This window comes from Corapipo altera, unplaced genomic scaffold (assembly GCF_003945725.1).
Source record: "Corapipo altera isolate COAL_440 unplaced genomic scaffold, ASM394572v1 24b, whole genome shotgun sequence".
Lineage (NCBI taxonomy): Eukaryota > Metazoa > Chordata > Aves > Passeriformes > Pipridae > Corapipo > Corapipo altera.
The window spans coordinates 14718369-14726502 of NW_020884888.1; the positions used below are offsets into that span (position 1 = coordinate 14718369).

Here is an 8134-nt window from a genome sequence, read left to right on the forward strand (position 1 = left end):
GGCAAATAACAGAGTGCACACTCTTGAAAAAAGGACAGTTTTTCAAATAGCATAGTATGTATGGCACAAAATTGTGTCATAAACGAAAAATGAAAAGGGCCAAATGGCTCTTTTCGTGGTTGGTTATCCATTTTATACATGCCTTTGTGTGATTCAGTAGAGTGTAATCCCTATTGGTAGCTTTCAGTGGTTATACTTTCCAAGAAAAAGTATTTTGGTTCAGTGATTAAAATGAGGTCTACATGTACTTTATATTAAATTCATTATGCAAGCTTATCTTTTACAACTATATTTCAGTTGTGTTCCCTGGTGGAGATTTACTTCATGTTTCCAGGTTAAAAACCACAAACCCCAGTGGAGGCGGATAAGATCCACCCACTACTGTACAAAAAAACCTTAGCTGTTTGCTAAGATTTTATTGCTGCAATAGGAGCCAGTTATGACTTCAAATTAGCAATTGATGAAATTTGAGAAATTACTTCCTCCTCTGGGAGGAATTGTGGTATAGGTGTTTTGTTGATTACTGTTTGAATGTAATATGAGTAACAACGTAGTTCTTTTATGGAAGTATCAGTCCTTTTTTTAGCATGACATACCTGGTTTGATAAGCCTTTATATATTACTTATGAGAATGAAGCTTACTGCTATACATATGGGAAGAAATGAATGACAAAATGACCTCACTCTTACATGGACCTGTAAACCTAATTACAAGAATTTCTCTATTTTCGTCGTGTATACATTCCTCTGTGGGGCTTACAGTTCTCCAATAATGTTATTTATATTAAAGCTTCCATACGTTTGCTTTCATGCAGTCATTTTATTACAGAACATTCTTTTAACATTCAAATACTTTGGATGATACTTACAGTATTATTCTGGAAATTCATCTAATAAAAACAATGTCTGTGGATATAACTTTATGACACTCTGACAGTTATTTAATTGGAACAATTTCTTTCCCCAACATGATGTGCCATTTAAATAATTTTACTGAACTAAATTGTGAATAACTGGGGAATGGGAAGGGTGTGCTCTGTATCTCGATTTTCAAATTTCTGAATGAGAAATAATAATGTTGAAACCTGCATGATATATATTGCACAACATGTGAAACTGACAGAAACATTTTTCTGTCTTCTCTAATGGATTATGAAGCAGTTGACTTTTTGCCAGAATATTTCCTCATTACTTGTTCAGCTCAAAAAAATCCTTCATCATCTACCCAGCACCTCTGTGTGAATTGTCAATAGATAAATCATCAGCTTAGCTGAATATGAGGCATGGAATTTACAGTTCTGTAAAGTCTAGAAAACGCTAACTAGCTAAGTATTTAAAAAGTCCTACACTTTTCACCAAAATTAAAAGAAGAAGCACATTCTCCTTGAACAGGACTGGCATCCCCTGTGTTCCAGCCATGAGATGACAGTTTCAGTGCAAAGGCTTCATGAGTTTGACTGACAGTGCAGCAGAGAGAAGCCCTTGAAGTTGGCACAGCCAGCTATTGGAGGATTGGTGTTGCAGCATGACTTGGATAAATGGAGTTGAAGAAGAAAAAAAAATAAAATCACTGTTTATCAGTTCATCATTGCCAGTCTGACCTGCTGCAAATAGCATGAAAACAAAACTGTGAAAATTTGCTTCCTGTGAGTGGCTCAGACAATGTAGCTGCTCTAGCTGCTAATAAGAAAAGAACTTTTCTCCCTAAATACTCCTATTTTGAATGATTTGTTGTAATACTTGGGAAAATGGTGCACCTAAATATAAAGAGACAAAAATAATTTCCAGGTTCCGAAGTAAAAATATAACTGCAAAAAAAATAATTGAAAGTTTTGGCTGTAAAGCGAGAAAGAAATGTTTTATGGTTCTGTATGTCAGGTAGGAGACAGGGTTGGCTAGTGCCTGCAACTATAAAAACACACAGAACTGATTCTTTAGTGTCATGTTCTTCCGGAAAAGTTTGAAATCTAAAGCCAAAACAATCAAGGAAATCCTGGACCTTAGAATGATTCCTGGACCTTAGAATGATTATGGTTGGTTGTGGGAGAATAACAGGATTATAAAAGCTGGAAGGAACAGCTTTAGAAGAAGACTCACCACAGCAGCGGCTTTTTGGAATCGATCAAAGCAGAGAAAAACAACTCCTTGCGTTTTTATTGTAACGGTTTCCCCCTGAGTTATGTATCTCCCCTGGTCCACGTGGTTCCCCCCCCACTTACAGCCATGTAGTCTCCCCTTCCCCTGATCTACAGATTTTGTTGTACCCGCCTTTCCCCAAACCCTTGTCGACTATTGGACACAACCACCCTGTATCTCCCGTTGGTCAGTGGGCTCCTAAGCGACTCCCCTTCCCCTGTACCTCAACCCAATCACGGTTCTCCTCCCCGCCCTCCCCCCGAACCCATTTAAACCGCGCGTTTTGAATAATAAATCCTCTTTCTGCCACGGAACATCCTGGGAGGTTTGGTTTTTCTATCCTCTGCTCAGGGGGACAGTGAGACCAGACTCCCCTGGGAATACCAGCGGAGAGCAGCACTCAGATCCATTAGTTGGTGGTGTCAAAAGAGAAAGCAACAGTAGCTACATGCAAAATACCTTAAATTTGTTGTATGTGTGATATCAGAGTACAAATAACTCAGCTGAAATCTAGTGTATATTAGTATAACCACTAAAAGCTACCAATAGGGATTAAACCCTACTGAACCACACAAAGGCATGTATAAAATGGGTAACCAATCATGAAAAGAGCCATTTGGCCCTTTTCATTTTTCACAAGGTTGTAGAATTCCCAGCAAATGGAGTCTATATGAAGAAGTTTCTGAAAATTCATAGAAAGCATTCATAACATTTTTTCTCTTTGTCCTTTCTGTTCTAGTCCATCTGGACAATTCCTTATGTTTCCATCTCCACAGATATAAAACAACATATTGATAGAAAATTTGGCTAATATTTCAAAGTGCTAAATTCTCTTTAACACTCGTAGAGTCTTTCTACATTGCATTGGCTAAGCAAATTACACAAAAAAAGCTTCCTTACAATCACAAAATTAATTGGTGCATCGCAGTACAGCAAGATAGTTTGGACAATCACTTTTTTAAAAAAAAAGTAACGGTTTACCTTATTGAAGTTCAGTGGAAGTACCTCTTGTACACTGTAGTTATGAAGCTAACACTTTCTAAACTCAAGAGGAAGGTAGAGTCACAACTGTTCACTCACTTCATGTCTCCTTGAGTATAGGAGTTGGTTTAAACTTTTGTCTTTAGTGTATTTGAACAAAAACACACTAAAATATCAGCATTAGGGTTACATCATCCAGTCAATAGCCTGGAAAATGCAAAGACAGAGTTGCTATGGAGCCTCAGTACTTTTTTTTTTTTTTGGCTATGAAATAAAATTCTATATCTCAAGCAGAAAAAAAGACATAATTGAGAATTTATTCCCTCCTTGCTCAGATTTTGTATCAACTTGTTGGGTAGTACTTTAGAAAAAAACCCCAAGGTATTACCATTATATTCCCCACCACAGACTTTCATTTAGGACCACACATGATGACTATGCGATTATTTTCAGAGGGGAAGATGAGCAGCACATTATATGTGCTATGACTCTTTTGCATGTAGAGTCAGGAGGCAGCAGGAATCAGCTGCTCCAGAAGAGAAGGCAGGCCAGTAGCTGAGAGACAGCAGGGCACCCTCAAAGATAAAGGACGTAGTCCCATGGTACTCAAGGAAAAAGAGCAGTTCCAGTGATTGGGTTCAACTGACAGCTCAGATCACCAGGCTAGCTTACAGCCACAGGGCAGGTCCAAGATTATGCTGGAAAATCAAGTCCACAGGTCAGGAACAGCAAGACACACAGGTGACCACAGGTACAGGCAAAGCTGTAATATAACTCTGGCAAACACAAGGTTAAACATCTTGGTTTAAAAGCATCTCTTGTGCAAAGAGGAACAGGATGCCAAAGAGGAGTCTCACAGCTTTTTCTCTCCAAGCTGTTTTCCCAGCACACCCACTCTTGGTCCCACAGCTGCACCAGATCAGATCAGGCCTTTAGCACAGGCAGCTAAACCCCAGAGGGGAAGCAGGAGAAAACGCAGGACACTGACACATAATTTGCAATGTTAATTTTTGCAATTGCATGCTATACCTGGTGTGAACAGTTACTACTGGCTTTTGTAAATTGAATAAATTAATAATGTGCAGAATTAATTTTATCTCCAGCATGCAGATGAAGTTGGTTGCTGAAAAAGAATCCTAAACTCAACAGTAATTTGACCTCAATGAGTAAGGCCAAGATTTCATCCACAGAATTCAAATGAGTTTCCTAAGATCACAAAGAGTCGTAAAGTCCCTCTTTTTTTTATGGAAGGAGTTCTCATGACAGTTAATAGGTTTGCATTACCTTTATTTTTTGTTTGTTTTAAGAACTCAGTCTTGTAGCAAAAACCCTTCTCCCATCACTTGTCCCGTCAACTTTGGTCAAAACTCTTTCTCCATCTATCTTATAAACCTCCTTTAGGTACTGGAAGGCGCTATAAGTCTCCCCAGAGCCTCTCTTCTCTACACCAAACAACTCCAATTCTCTCAATATTCCCTAACAGGCAAAGTGTTCCAGCCCTTTGATCATTTTTGCAGCCCTCCTCTGGATCTGCACTGACAGGTCCATGTCTTTCTTGTTCCGAGGACCTCAGAGCTGGATGCAGCACTCCAAGTTGGGTCTCATGAAAGCAAAGTAGAGAGGGACAACTATCTCCCTTGACCTACTGGACACATTTCTTTTGATGCAGCCCAGGGCTGTGAGTGCACATTGTTGCCTCACGTCCAATTTTTCATCCCTTCTCCAAAGGGCTGCTCTCAATCTCTTCATCTCCCAGACTATATTAATGTTGAAGATTATCCTGTCGCAGCTGCAAGGCCTCGTACTTGGACTTGTTGAACTTCACTATGTTCTTGTGGGTCCATCTTTCAAGCGTATCAAGTATCACGTGCTAACTTGCTGTGGCTGTACTCAATCCTACTGTCTATGTAACTGATGAAGATATTAAATAGATTTGGTCCCTCTACCAACCCTTGAGGGACTCCACTCAGGAAGTACTTTCATTCTGAATGCTGAACGCTTGGAGTAAAGTGTCAACAAGTTGTTCCATACAATTCTCGCATTTTCTAGGGGGTCTTGGCTTCATAAGCTGTTACCATAACTGATGCAACAGCATGTGTTGTCAAGGTTTGTGAACTGAGTCCTGATAATTATTGAGTTAACCAGAGACAGTGATTTAATTTAACTCACAGCAGGCTAGAGATTGACCCTGCTTTAAAGGACATTTTTTATTTTTTTTTTTTTTAATCTATAAATGGCATATAATTTTGTGTTGTCTGGGACATAAAACACTCTCATGTTATCTTCGAGTCTGTTGGGTTTTTTATGTTTTTCCTATAAAAAAATAAGGCAAAATGTTATTTAGAAATGGAGTACCTTAGGGTATATATATATAAGATACTGAAAATAGAAGCATAGAGATAAACAAATCTCAGAAATCACTGAGAAACAACTGAAACAACTGAATTTGCTAGCACACAGCTCAAACAGAGTAAGAAACCTTGATAAGAAGAGAATAAAATTAATATTAAACTACCTGGCCATATAGTGTAACATTATGAATTAAAATTGAATGTTGAAAATGAAATTTGCTGTACTATGCACTTGCTAACTTTTTGGGTCATGAGACAGTAATTCCGCAGCTCTCCATGGTGCTCACCTCCAGCCTCCTCACCAAAATAAAATGGAAAGAATCAGATCCTATTATCATTAATGGAGTGGAGAAGGCTATAAAAGGATAAAAGAAGGCTTACTGTCTACACTGCAAATTAGAATCACTTCACAACCAGGTCAGGACACAGCAGCACTTTAATAAAATTCTATACAGTTCATGTTTGCAGTATTGATAAACCCTAATTGTAACGAAACACTATTTGTTCCCTGGTGTTGAATGTTTCTGTTGTAATGACTATAGTGATTTGAACCAACTGAGCATATAATTCACTTTCTTGGTTAAGACTAAAAAGTTAAAAGTGGAAGTAATAGAAGAGAGGTGGAAAAGAGGAGAAAAAAGTATAGGTGCAATGCAAAAAAAGTATGGGTGGGATGCAAACAAAAATGTTGAAAAGTCCTTTAAAACTTTTCATCTAGCAGATGTTATTTTAGCATCAGATGGTTATCCAAAAGCATTTTTAAAACTACAATGCCAATTAAAAGTGGCACATTGCTGATCACATTCCTACCTCTTGAAAAGTGTTAATATTCATTAATATTAATATAATTACAGACACTTGTTTTTAGTTGGGTAATCAGTGCATGCTTACTTGGATCACTGCAAAAATGTGTATCTTGTCTATTGACTCTTGAACACTAACATGTACTCTGGTTGTTTTGACTGGGGAGGTTATCTTAATAGTCACTTAGTCATCAGTATGATGGTCCAGCAGAAATGCTGGAAAGCTTATTCAGTAACATCATTCAGTGTCTTTTTAAAACTGGTTACATGATAAAAAAGAAAAAATATAGTGTTACTGGCCATAAAAGAGTAAAATCTTACTTGAATCTTCATAAAGATTCTTTCCTGTGCACAAAAGTATAATCTTTTAATTTATGTTTGAATTTCAAGAGGAATTTCTCAGTTTCATGTACTTTCTCAAGAACTCTCTCAGATATTTTGCTGCTTCAGAGATTGTTACCAGAATCATTCAAAGTAGTAAAATTGAACAATTTGATAAGATTACAGTGGAAGGTTCTACATGTTCAGAGGTCTGGTAGCCTCCTGAAATATATATATAAATATTTATATGTATAATTCCATACATAATTGTAGTCAAGTTAATGTGAAAGATATAGGATAAACTACTCAGAACTGGCAGACTGTAGTCTAATCTTCCATCAGTTTATTAAGGGCTTTAAAAAATTAATTTTTCACATCATGCCAGCATCTTGTCTAGAGCAAGAATGTACTATTTGGCCCATTACCTCCAAATTGCCTGCCTAAAATGAAATGTTATATATTTTCGGTCAATCAATGTTAAGTGCAATCATCAAGTACCTTACAGTCTGGTTGGATCTTTGTGTTGTCAGTAACTATTTGCAGTGCATCATACCAAGTTTCTCAACCAAACAGAGCTGAAATAAAGTAGAAACCTAATGCTTTAAAACTGTCATAACTACTCTCCTACTTCTAAATTAAAAATATGTCTTGGGTGTTTGAAATCTTTTATTACTTTAAGACAATTTGAATGTTTTTAGATTTTGTAATTCAGCATATGACATTTAGAACACAGGAAAAGTTAGAATACAGTAAACGTCTATTTAGCTCTTCACAGATCAGATACTACAATTTTCCATCAGTGATAGTGTGCAATATCAGCAACGACAATGAACAACAGCCAAAACTTTATGATTGCATGAAAATATCTCTGTGTTTTCTGGGCCTGTGAAATACCTGAATGTGGTGGTTTTGAGCTGGCTCCCTGCCAAGTCTCCAAACCCCCACCGCAAGAGCTCCCCCTTCCCCAAAACAAAGAGAAAAGAGGAAAAAAACCCAAGAGAATGGAAATAAGGGAGAGCTAAAGCAATATATAAAAATATATTTATACTTATATTACCTTTATATACAATTACAAAAACTATATACACGTAAGAGAAAAAACCCAACATTGGAAAACAGAAAAGGGAAAGGGAACAAAAAAAAATAAAAAAAATTGGAATACACACTCAATAAAGATCTAGCCAAAGACAACCTTAATACTTTCCTTGACATAACACAATCTCCCAAAGCCTACGGCCACTCTACTGGACCCCAGATCGGCAGAAAAAACAGGCCCCGTAGGCCGGGCCAGGCCTCAACTCCCCCACAGGAGCGAGACCAGCTGCAGGAGTCTGCTGTCTCCAAACCTTGCTGGGAGGGAAGAAAGAGAGAGACTTCTCTCTCCATCTATTTATATGTTTGATTATGTAAAGGCCTAGGCTCAAAACTTCATTACACTGAAGTACTATAGAAAATGAGATCACTGACATTTTTTTTCTCATATTGACCTTGGTTAGAAATAAAACTTAATGTGAAGAGTAAAAATTTTACAATTTGTTTTTT

At 37.4% G+C, this 8134-nt stretch overlaps 1 long non-coding RNA gene across 1 annotated transcript; it reads right to left on the bottom strand.

Annotated features, from left to right (window-relative positions):
* Positions 1-2554: 2554 nt before the first annotated feature.
* On the bottom strand, positions 2555-7927 carry LOC113947421. The gene is made up of 3 exons (XR_003527718.1): positions 7785-7927; positions 7091-7167; positions 2555-5430 (listed from the first exon to the last, which is right to left on the bottom strand). It is a non-coding gene; the product is annotated as an uncharacterized LOC113947421 (long non-coding RNA).
* Positions 7928-8134: the final 207 nt, after the last annotated feature.